The sequence below is a fragment of the Protopterus annectens genome, chromosome 1.part0, assembly GCF_019279795.1.
Source record: "Protopterus annectens isolate FY-2018-M chromosome 1.part0, PAN1.0, whole genome shotgun sequence".
NCBI classification, from domain to species: domain Eukaryota; kingdom Metazoa; phylum Chordata; order Ceratodontiformes; family Protopteridae; genus Protopterus; species Protopterus annectens.
This window is the reverse complement of record NC_056725.1, coordinates 1491809895-1491822667: the sequence shown is the minus strand read 5'-3', so window position 1 is coordinate 1491822667 and position 12773 is coordinate 1491809895. Positions and strand designations below refer to the sequence as shown.

General features: G+C 38.0%; 1 protein-coding gene across 3 annotated transcripts in view; it reads left to right on the top strand.

The window, feature by feature from the left end:
• Positions 1-12773, top strand: part of LOC122798656 (leucine-rich repeat and fibronectin type III domain-containing protein 1-like protein) — a 4504452-nt gene that overhangs the window by 3966995 nt on the left and 524684 nt on the right. The gene's annotated exons all lie outside the window — the stretch shown is intronic.

Here is a 12773-nt window from a genome sequence, read left to right as displayed (position 1 = left end):
ACCTGTCTGTCTGAAAAATGTAAATGCCTGCCAAAAATGCGTATGTGAAGTATAAGAAGTCCATACAGATAAAAGTTGCATTTTCCTGGATGTATAAATAGAGTTGTAGCATGTTACAAAATCTACAATGTACTGTAATAATACAAACATACTATATAAAAAACATAAGCTATCTCTGCAGACAAATCACCTTCAAAGGAATAGAAATCTTCTGTTTTCTCCAAATAAACAAGTCTCCTTACCTTCAACTTCCCTAGCTACACAGTTACCTTTTTATAGTGTAGATTCAGGCCTCTGAGCATGGAGAAGATGCAAATGAGGTGTGAACTGATTAGAATTGCTGAATATCAAACTTTTGACTTCGTGTAGCAGATGCAATCATAGTGTAGGCTGCACAGTATTGTAACTGCTAATGGCTTGCAACTGTGAGTGATTAGTAAGAAGAAGAAGGAAAACACAACAGTAATTCAGACTACCTTACCTGCATTGGGTGTCCCCCAGGAATCACTTGCGAAGTGTCAAAGTCACTTTAGCAAGCTTTTAAATTGAACTAGCAGCACACATTTATCATTTTTGTTCACTAATAGCCAAACTGTTTGCCTTTGCTAAAAAATGTTTCTCACTGTCATGTATTTATCATAAGAATGAACACAATACAAAGAGTAGACAGAGCTGCATTGGTTCAGACATATTCATAAATCACTGTGTGATCAGTCATTGCACTAAATATGTAAGCCATGCATGTATAAAGAAATGAGAGTGCAAGTGTATATCTAAGCAATAATGCTCGACAGAGTGTGTGTTAATGTGCAATTAACTCCCACCCAGGGAGGGCCTCTGTACCCCAGAAAGGGCATTAATAACACATTAATACACACCCTGGAGGGCATTATTGCACTTATTTACTTGCTTATTTTTTTAAGTACTATTTTGTTTGTATATTTTTTATGTAAAACAGTTCTACCACCTAATGTTTCAAACTTTCTGTAGTATATGTTAGAGGAAGCATTTTACATCAAAAATATATAAGAAAATAATATATTACTTAGAAAAATAAATAAGTAAAACACAACAATTTTACAGAGAGCCTGTTCTCTCTTTCTCATACAGTCACTTCTGATTTCATACAGACATTCATTCACACAAGACCACTCTCTCTCTCTCTCTCTATCTTTCACACACACAGTATCCTCTGCTTTCATACATGCATTCAATCACACAAAAAGACAGAAAAATAAAACACACACACACACACACACACACACACACACACACACACACACACACACACACACACACACACACACACACACACACACACACACACACACACACACACACACACACACACACACACATGCACGCACTTCTTTCTGTGTTTTTTTTTTTTGTTTACACTTGCTAAACAGCACAAATGCTGATTAGCGAGTGTAAAACTAATGGTGGATGCTAGCTTTTTAGCAATCTGAGCTCCATGGCAGCTGGATATGCTGTCGTGAAGTGGTGGACTTGTTTTTCACTGGATATTACTTGTACATTAATAGCTTGCTGGAGAATGTTCATTCTCCAATCAGGGTGCTGATGTACAATTTGCCCATTCTCTAAATTTTGTTAATACTTAGCTTGCTTGTATGCACAGGATTAGCTTTCCTGCTGCAAAGTTTTTTCTGTGGCAAAGAGGGAAAAGACTCTCCTAATATGTTTTGTAGATTAGTATGATACTTCAAATCCAGAGCTGTATAAAAATCTCTCACATATTAAAATGTATTTTGTACTTTTTAAATATTGATATTTGCATGACATGTGGCTTAGCTTAAATAAGGTAAAATGTATAATTGTTTTAAAATTAATGGAAGTTGCATCTATGATAATGACAGCATAAATTACAGATGTGAATCAACTGTGTATAGCACACTTGGTCAACGCAATGAAGCGCATAGGATATGTAGATCATGGTTCAATTCCCACATTTTCTTTTAATGATAAAAATTACTAAACTACTTTTACAATAGTAATGCATGTTGGACTTTGCCTCTCTCATTTGCACATTGCTCATCTGTGCACAAACATGGTGTAATGCTGCAGACAATAAGGAGACATTGTCAGTTTTGAAAGGACACACTGTTACATCTTTTGCCTTCCATCTCGCAAACGAGCTAAGCAGCGTTAGGTTGCTGTTAACATGCACCCAAAACACCTGCAGTTCCACAGCACCTGCAGACAATCAAGAGACACTGTCGATTTCAAAAAGATACATTGCTACATGTGCAGTTTTCCTTCATGAAAACATGTTAAGTAGTGTTGCGTGGCATCTGCAATCTGATTCTCCCAGTGGCAACATGTGTAAGTTAAATTCCACAATACAGATGAGAAAGGGTTCTAATCCAGCAACTCTAAGTTACATTAATGCTGGTCCACTCTAATTTATGTAAAAATTAGCAATATAAAAACAATTATACATAAAAATAACTATGTATAGCAGATGGATTTAGCATACACATGGTATCATATATATATGATGTCTAACTGTGGGTATCAGTGCAATTATGGTTCTACAATTAAAAACGTATTTACTGAGCTTTCATGTCACATACATACCTGGTTAACCACTCAACTCTTTAATGTGTCTTTATAACTATACTATCATAATGCAAAAAAGAATTGTTTTGAACCTCCTTCTTATGAATAGCTGTAACCAACTTGCCACCATTTAGTTTTATTGATGATGCTTTTTTAATTTGGAGGGGTGATGTTAAATTATTGGAAAAATTATTGAATTATCTTAATAATGTTTGTTCTTTTCTCAAATTTACTTCTGTCTGTGATGAGGTGACTATTAATTTTTTATACCTTAATATTACCAAGGTTAGTGGCAAGTTGGTTACAGCTATTCATAAGAAGGAGGTTCAAAACAATTGTTTTTTGCATTATGATAGTACCCCAAAAAGACCAGAACAAATATTGTCAAAGGTCAACTGACTAGAGTACACCATCTAACTGATGAAGATCATACATTTAACAAGGAATGTATGGGTTTGTGTGATAAGTTTATCAGCAGAGGGTATCCTAAAAATGATGTAGAACTCTGCTATAGAAAAATTGTTCTAAATAGGAGTGATGGGGTAACAATTGCAAAAAAGAATGAAATAAAAGACTGTAAAACTTCTGTGCAAGTTACTAACAGTGTTGATGCTCATACCATAAAAAATATTATAATAGTCAATTGGAAATTTTTAAAGTGCAGTACTGAAGTAAGTCAAAATGTGGGAGATGTCCCAGTTTTTGTGCAGAAAAAAGGCAAAAGCCTTAAAACCTTATTTCAGAGTAAGTTAAGCAGTAATGTGTTAAATGCAGCAATCCAAGAATGTACAAATGTTTAATGTGCAATGTATGTGATCTGATGTTGACTGAGTTTAAAGATATCAAAGTGGGTACTGCATGGGTGCATATAAAAGGCAGATACACTTGCAAATCAAGGCTTGTAGTGTATTTGATTGTTTGTATGTCATGTACTGCATTTTATGTAGGGTGAACAACAAGAGAATTAAATAAAAGAATGTATGAGCACAAGTATGCTGTAAGTGTGCAAGATGATAACAATGCTTTAAGTAAGCATTATAAGGACAACAAGTGCAAAGTAAATTTTAAGTTTTGTGTTTTGAATGAAGTTTTGGAAGCAAACAAAAAATTTGATGCAGAAGAAGAATTGAGTTGGAAGGAGTATGAATGGCAAGTAAAACTGAATGCTTGCCATCCACCTGGTTTGAATGATAGGAAGGAGTTCCCTGCTTTCCTTAAAAGGAAAAAATGATGTTATGTGACATCATAGATCATGTGTATTTAATGATTATGTTTCTTGAATTAAACGTTTTGTCAGCATTTTGTGACTGTGGTTCGGTTTAATTTTATTTTCATTAGTTGTTCCGGATTTTTTGTTTGTTTTTTGTTCTCTTCCATACATTATTGGAAAATTAAGCATGCATATCTTGACTGTAAAATTATGCATGCATGCTTCATTCTGTAGCTCAAGACAATTGTAGGAGTCAATTGTAATAGTGTATTCAAATGTCATGGGTTCAGTTCCCACAAGTAAGGTTGTCAGCATGCACACTTCACCTCTCACACAAAATAAGGTAACACATAAACCCACATAAGCAAAGATACTCACTAGAAGCCTAGCAAAATATCAGAGACCTCCCAAACATAATCCACTTGCACACACTGCTATGCAAATAGAAACCAGTGCATAATAACATATACACCATTGTCTCAGCAAATAAGCCCCTAAGACAAAACACCTCAAAACAAAATGCCTTAGTCATAGGTGATGCCATCATGAGACACACAGATGTTCCCCTCACCAGGCTGGATAAGAAGAAGGTCAGGGTCAGCTGCCTATCAGGTGCCAGGATCTGTCAGATCATGCACACACTCAAGTCATTCAACAATTAGTACTGTTATGACTCTGTCATAGTCCACGTTGGGTTGAATGACTTGAGACATACCTGTCTAAGCTATATGAATAAGACATGACTGAACTATCAGATTATGTGTCCCAGAGAGGTATGACCCTAACCTATGCAGCATTCTGCCTTCACCCAGGATGATGCCACAATATAAACTAAAAATAATTGGCTTCAACAATTAGCTTAGCTTCTGGTACCAGTCCAGGGGGACCCAGTATCTGTCCACCTGGGATGACATGGTCGACAGACTATGTTGCTTTGCCAGAGATGGATTGCACCTGTCTCCTCAAGGCTTTTGGATGCTGGCAAAGGTGCCTGCTACCCCCATAGTCCCTTTTTTTAGGCAAATGTCAAAACAATAACATTTCTGATGTAACAAAATCCACTCAAGACAAACTCAAGGTTCTGCTGCTTAATGCTAGGAGTCTAAACATGAAACTGCACTCCTTAGAAGTACACCACACCTCAAAAGATGTTGATGCCTGTTCAGTCACTGAGACATGGTTCAAGGCTGTGGAGAGCACCCTAGCCTTACAAGGCTACAATGCCTTCCAGCTGTTGAGATCTCAAAATGAGCATGAAAGAACAAATGGTAGAGGTGCACACAAAAAGCATAAAAATGTATATGTAACCAAAGAAAACACGATGTTAATAGTTTCATTTAGTCCTTGGAGGGTAGTCTGCTCTTAAAGCTAAGGCTCTAAAATTACCCACCAAAGGACCACAAACAACTTTATCTAAGACAAAGAATGTAAATTTTTTAAAATTGTTTTCGGTTACAGAGGCTTTGATGTAGTCAGCCAAGCTGTTCACAAAATGGTCTTTATTTGATGAAACACTCTGTAGAAGTTTGTTATCACTGACTATTTTTATATATATATATATATATATATATATATATATATATATATATATATATATATATACACACATATATATACATTTTTATGATTTTTACATATATGCAATGTTAAAAAAATTTGTAATGTATTTTAAAATTTTCATGACATCAAATGGCTATTTAAATAATTCATTTGAAGTATTTTGTTATTGGATGATTTTTGGCACATGACAAGTATTTAAAGGGTGGTTTCAAGTTTCTGTATTTATTCTGATGAAGTTTGTGGTGTTTTATTAAATGAACTAAAGCTTATAAATGTTGTGGTCCAGTTCCTTCCTGGTCTTTGGTTTGCTGCCTTTTCAGTTTTACTTTGTTCTTTGGAGTTGTTTAGCTGCTTTTGGTTGATTTTGGAAAATACCCTACAACATCATTGCTAGCTATAGGCACCCCACCACTAACCTAGAAAATCACACCACCTACATAAACTTACTGCAGTCAATTGCCATACAGCCCAACAGCTTAGTCATGGGAGATTTCAACTATCATTCCATCGACTGGGTGATATACATGAGCACAAACATGCTCACCCAGAGGTTTCTGGACTTTGTCAATACAAATGTTCTGGAATAGATACTCTCGACCCACACAATGGGCTCAAATGTCCTAGATACACTACTCACCAACATGGGGGTTGCTGCACTTCCCCCAGTGATGGTATCCCTGGCAAGTTCAGACTATAAATCAGTCACTTTTGAAGTAACTATTAGACCTGACACCCCCACAGGAGCAAAAAAAAACATTTTTCCAAAGCAAACTTCAGCCTACTACACAATGGTATAAAAAGATGAATACCCCCGCAATCACAGACAGCAATGACTCCTATGCAGAGATGTACACAAATGCTGTGTATAAAAACTTAAGCAACTGTATAGACTCGACTATATCTGGCTGGATTAAAACCAGGTCCCACTGCAAAACAAGCCATCCTGGTGGACCTCAAGTATAAACAGGTTATATAACAGGAGGAAGAAACTGATGTCCAAGAAAAAGAGAGAACTGACTCAGCAGAGGAAGAATTCCCTCTACATCTTGAACAAGCAAGTCTGAAGTCTTATGAAGTCCTCTAAAGCTAAATATGAAGCTAAAATAGCATCCCTAGCTAAGGAAAATCATAAGAAATTCCTTAAGTACGCACATAATCTAAAAGAGGATTCCCAGCTATGTGCTGAACTGGTAGTAAATGGTACCACTAATACTATACCAGAGAAAATTGCCAACATTCTCACTGGCAGATTTGGTGCATACTTTACCCTCCCTGTCCCCACCATCCATACCCCAAAGCATACCAGTCTTCTGCCTAGTATCTCTAGAGATAAGGTCATATTTGTGCTCTCCAAGGACAAAAACATGGCCTCAATGGTACAAGATAACATTCCAGGTTGCTTACTAAGCTATCTAAAACAGAACCAAGTGGACCGACTTTGCATTCTCTTTAACCATAACCTGAGAATTGGTTTTGTTCCAGCAGAGCGGTGAATATCAGCAGTGACCCTTGCACAAAAGGGGTCAATCAACCGACCCTGGGAACTACAGACACATACATCTAACCAGCCTCATCTGCAAGACCATAGAAATAATCTCCATGGACCTTATTAAGAAGGATATAGGTAACCTTCAAACTCTAGACCCAACCCAGTTTGGCTTCATTAAGGGTAGATCATGCTTATTAAACTAAGATTTCCTTGAGAAAGTCACCAAATCTGTAGACAGTGCATACTGCTTATCTTGACCTAGCCATGAATTTTGACACAATCCCCCACTCGGGTATCATTGTGAAACTCTCCCAGCTGGGAATTAATCCTTATGTCACTAGATGGGTAGCCAGTTGGTTTACCGACAGAACACATACTGTCAAAGTTGTTGATTCCACCTCTACCAGTAGAATTGCTAGCAGTGGCATACCACAAGGATCTGTGCTAGCCTAGGCCCTTATTGTTTGGAATCTAATTCTCTGAAATCCAGGCTAAAGTAGATGGCCTTTGACTTACCAAGTTCACTGATGATTGCAAAGTGGGTGGAATCAGTGAGTCCCCTACGGATGTCAACATATTACAGGAGTGGCTAACACAGACAATGATTGGTGCCAAAGCCACTGTCTAAAACTAAAATGCAAAGACGTGCATTATTATCTCCTTTGGCAAAGTGGAATTCCCTGCTAATTACAATATTGACAGCACCCCCCCCAAGTTCAAACCCAGTGGTGAGAGATCTGGGAACACAGATTTTTAAAAACTACAGTTAACATAAAAGTAAAAATACATTTGTATTGTAGTAATTTATTGTATGTGATGTGATGGTTCTAATTATCTTTTTCTTTCTTTTTTTATCTTACCTTACCCCTTATCTCTCTTTTTTATTTTTATGCATGTGATCACACCATTCTGGTGTCACAATTTTCTGACAAGTGAAAAAATGGTTTCCATCATAGGGAAGTAGGCCAACCGCTCCAATGGCTGCCACACTGACACCCAGCACATCTGGGGCACAATCTAGCAGCACTGCCTCTGCAGCCCCTGAAGTACTTGGGCCCTCAACATCAGGCAGGTGGTGCAGTGGTACCTTCCAGGAGTATTGGTGCAGGTGGGGATTTTACCACCCACCAGGAAGTGCCAGGCATGATGCATGAGTTCATAGAATATACCACTGGTGCATGCCTCAGCTGTATGGAGAAGATGCTTGTTGGAATGCTGAGAAAACAAAAAACTTAGGAAGGGGACAGTGATGACAGTTCTGAGGATGAGGACTAGAGTCTCACTGTCCCCATGCTTGAAAGGTATGGGCCTCCTATGTCCCCTCCTTATCCCCATAATGGTTTCTCCAACCTTTTTTGTCCCTCACCATCCATATCTCTGTCTTGTTTGTCTGCACCTGCTTCCTCACCTACCATACATACTTGACCCTGATCCTGACATACCTATGTCCCTTACCCAACATTCCTCTCTTATTGAAATAAAATAAAAAAAATAGTCACCTGTCACACAAAAAAAATTCATCCCATACATAGCTCTCCACTTTGCACGTGTCTTGTCGATATACTTGATTCAGTCTAATTAACTAGACACTATGATTGCTTTGTTGTTACCCATCTGTGTTGTGATGGCAGTCCAAATTCATCCAATTTTATATACATGTTTGGTTCCAGTTTATAATCTCAAAATACTGAAATCTTGTTCACGTGCACACACACACACACACACACACACACACACACACACACACACACACACACACACACACACACACACACACACACACACACACACACACACACACACACACACACACACACAGACACACACACACACACACACACACACACACACACAAAATCACACATATACAAACACCACCACATCCAACACTTGCACAGTCATACTTTCACCTGCCTACCCTAACCTACATGTACAACTTACATACACACTCACATACACTCAAGCTCCTGGCCAAAACCCTTACATAGCACTCACTTACCTTAAATTCCACCTAAATCCACACACTACACCAGACACCATCCACACAAAATGCTGCATGTAATGTAGCGTAAAGCCATGACTGTGAATTTGAGATATTTGGATTTGCGATTATGCACTTTCACTATTTTGAAAATTTGACTTTATGGTCTCAAGATACTGAAATTCAAGATTTCAGTATTTCAAGATTATAAAGTGGAACCACATTCTCATGTTACATTGTTGAAGAAGTGGATAGCTATGCTTATTTCCTAATTCCCTCCTGAAAATTCCTGTATCACTTTACTTTTGTTCTTCCCTCTGCTTGCCCCCCATTACACCACTTCTTATCTACTCCATTTTCAGACCCTTAATCTGATAAAAAAAATGAATCATACACCACACACATAGCAGAAATGCCCCTAATAAAGCCCTTCACTTTTTGTCTTCCGCATTTGCATGGAGTTTGGCATCATGCACCAATGCTTAGTGACAATGAATGACTCTTCCTGTCCTATGGCATACTGTGGTTACCTCCATCCCATTCTGCTTCAACTTGCTGCACTAAAGGAACACACAGTTAAAGCAGACTAAAGGTAGTACTATTAAAATGTTATTTAGACTACTGAATTTATAAAAATACAAATCCATATGTGTACTGTTGACATAAATCAGTTGACTGATGTTCCTTTGTATACAGTACGTCACTGTAGTCATTACCTCTCACATTTGCAAAAAAATATCACATTTACTTATGTAATGCCATCCTGACAACATGTGTAGAACAATTAGATTGAGCTAGATTTTAAACCCTGTATCATTTGTTTGCAAAATATGAACTCACTGGTCTTACACCTACTGCTACAGGCAAAGATAAGCTGCAGGTGTGGTTCTTATACTTAGTACTATCCAGAGTGCTGACAGACATGCCTCACCACTTACCATGTTTGTGTGATGGAAGGTTAACCATTAGAACTATTACAATTTTCCCAATTAAGCAGAGACCCACATTTGCTAGTAACTCCACACAAACAAGGAAGGCAGCAATAGTCCTTAATGTCATAAAAGTTATAACACATTTCCAATATAAAATACAACATGAACACCCATATTATCTGTCAGTTATTTCTACCATAGTCTATATGCATAAGTACTTCATAAGTTCAAGTTGTATCGCATGCGCAAACACTTTATCGATCTTGCAAACCAGTTGCTTGGTGGTATGCTAAGAAAAGATCTGAGTGGTATGTATTACAATGTTTACTGCCCAGTTACTCTTTATCCCATTATAATGCATGTAAAAATACAATCAAAGGAAAGGCAATTATTAGTGACTGAATATTTACTCAGACTTATGTGTGCCCTGCACCCATACACTTTGAAATCAATATGTCATTTGTAATTCCCAAATGTCAACTGCACTACAAAAATAAATATCATCTAAAGCTTTATACTGACAATAGACATTGAGATTGTCTTATACATGTCTCAATGTGGCATGAATTCATCACTAATATGAACACAAATACATCCAAAGTTGCACTGATGCTGATCACATAATGTGTGTGTGTGTGTGTGTGTGTGTGTGTGTGTGTGTGTGTGTGTGTGTGTGTGTCTGTGTGTGTGTGTGAGAGACTGTAAGTGTGTAATGAACACAATATATTGATAAACAGATCATATGTCTCATTTCTGCAGTGTGCATTCCTGACAGCTTATTGCATATAGTTTGAGAAGCTGTCTTTTAAAGTGTACCTGCACATTGGATTCACAACAGAAAATCCAAATTCCACACTTAACACACCACTCTCATAAAAAGATATGGTACCAACATCATATAATGATGATGTCTTCATCTATGAAGGACAGTATGACAAGGCAAAAGCATAATTCAGGGATGGCACAATTACTAACTGCAGATAATAACAGAATAGTTAGGTGTGGGTTAATTTACCACAGCAGCCACATTATGTGTCTGTCTGTATGTATGTATGTATGTATAAGTGTGTGTGCATAGTCAGTAGAGCATGAAGCTGTATCCTACTGTCAGCAATCCAGTCCATGTACAAAAACATTTTTTATAGTTGTATATGCCTAAACAGCTATTTCATACAGGCCTCCCAAAATCTTCTCCCAAACATAAAATGATGATGTTATCCAATATAAATTGTCCAGCAGCAGTGTAAAAGTCAGACTTGTGCTGTGGCACATGCATTACATACTGTGTTCTCTAGCTTGTGTAGCTAGTTAGGTCGGGGTTCTAATTTTACTGCAGTTAACATGTGTGTGTGTGTGTGTGTGTGTGTGTGTGTGTGTGTGTGTGTGTGTGTGTGTGTGTGTGTGTGTGTGTGTGTGTGTGTGTGTGTGTGTGTGTGTGTGTGTCTGTGTAGTCAGAAGAGTAGGAGTCTGTATCATGTCAGCAGTCCAAATATTTTCTGTCGTGGATTACTACACATCCATTTCATACAGGCCTCCCAACGTCTTCTCCCAACCATACAGTGATGATGTCACTTGCTATAAATTGTCCAGCAACAGTTTAAAAGTCAGACTTGTGCTATGGTGCTGGTGTTAAGTAGTATATGCTCTAGCTGGTGTAACTAGTTATGTAGGGGTTCTAATCTCACTGCAATTGACTTGCATGTGTGTGTGTGTGCGTGTGTGTGTGTGTGTGTGTGTCCACGCACATACTCAGAAGAACATGATTCTATATGCTACTGTCAGCAATCCAGTCTCATGGAAAATAAACATTTTTACAGTTGTACATGTCTGCACAGCCATTTCATACAGGCCTCTCCCAACATCTTCTCACAAACATACAGTGTTGATGTCATCGGATATAAAGTGATGTCTGACACTATGAAAGCCAGACTTGGGTTGTAGTACTTGTGTTCACTGCTGTGTTCTGTAGATGGTTAGTTAGATAGGGGTTTTAATCTCACTGCAGTCAACTGGTCTATGCGTGTGAGTGTTTGTGTTCATTTAATTTACATTCTAGAGACCATTTTAGAACAGCACGTGAAACACTCCTACTACCATTTTATTCTCACCGGACAGTGCTCATGTCATCAGCTATAAAGTGTTATCTGACGCTATGAAAACCAGACTTATGTTCTGGGTTTTATGTTAAATACTGTAATCTGTAGACAGGTAGGAGTTCTAATCTCACTACAGTTAAATGGTATTTTTGTGTGTGTGGATTCATTTAACAATCAGTCTGGTGACACATTTAGAGTGGCATGTGATCCCACAGCTATGTCAGACACTCCTCTGAACATCTTCTTGTTAACATACATTGATGATGTCATCCTCCATAAAGTGCACTCTGGCACTGCTTAAGTCAAACTTGTGCTGTAGCACTAACATTAAGTACTGTGTTCTCCAGATTCTGTAACTAGATAATTAGGGTTTCTAATATAATACCATGCAACTTGAGTGTGTATTCATTCAAACACATCTTTGTAATGTGGGAGGAAACTGGAGAACCTGGAGGAAACGCGCTCAAATGCAGGCAGGACATGCAGTCTCCGCACAGAAGGCACTCAGCTGAGAATCAAACCAGAGAACCTCTTGATGTGAGATGACAATGCAAACCACTGCAGCACTGTGCTGTATGTGATCTTTTGAATCTCTGTTCATTTCACTACCACTTAGGAGAGCCTTTAACATAGCCCCATGAAACAACATCCCCTTTTTCCTTCTGAACTCATGACATGCTTCCTGCAAAGGATTGGAGAATGTCCTTATCTGAAAGATACATACATACATCATGAAGCAAAGTTCTTCCAGTAGCATTTGCAAGCCATCTCCAGACCACTGGATGTGTGATTACTAATTCTGTCATGGGGTGGTGCACATGTCACATATGGACAGAGGCAGTATGTAATGCAATCAAATACACAAATACACACATCGCCTTACTATCTTCCATCATATAAATATAGTGATTTTGGTTTAAATGGT